Source organism: Trypanosoma equiperdum (genome assembly GCF_001457755.1).
Source record: "Trypanosoma equiperdum strain OVI genome assembly, contig: ctg_1980, whole genome shotgun sequence".
Lineage (NCBI taxonomy): Eukaryota > Euglenozoa > Kinetoplastea > Trypanosomatida > Trypanosomatidae > Trypanosoma > Trypanosoma equiperdum.
The window spans coordinates 7797-8024 of record NW_027124038.1 but is presented as its reverse complement, the minus strand read 5'-3'; positions in this window follow the sequence as shown (position 1 = coordinate 8024).

Below are 228 nucleotides of genomic sequence, written 5' to 3'. Positions count from 1 at the left end.
AGATAAACTAAAACAAAAGATACAAGAATCTTTCAAAACAACAAAACAAATTTGCAATGAAAAAACAGACGCCGAAAAGTGCAATGCTGACAAAAACTGCAAATATGATGAGACAAAAAAGAAGGGCCAAAATGTGGATTGAGCGAGGAAGGTCAAAAAGCAGCAGAAAAAGAAGCAACAAACAAAGAAGAAAAATATAGTAAAACCACAAACACCACAGGAAGTAAC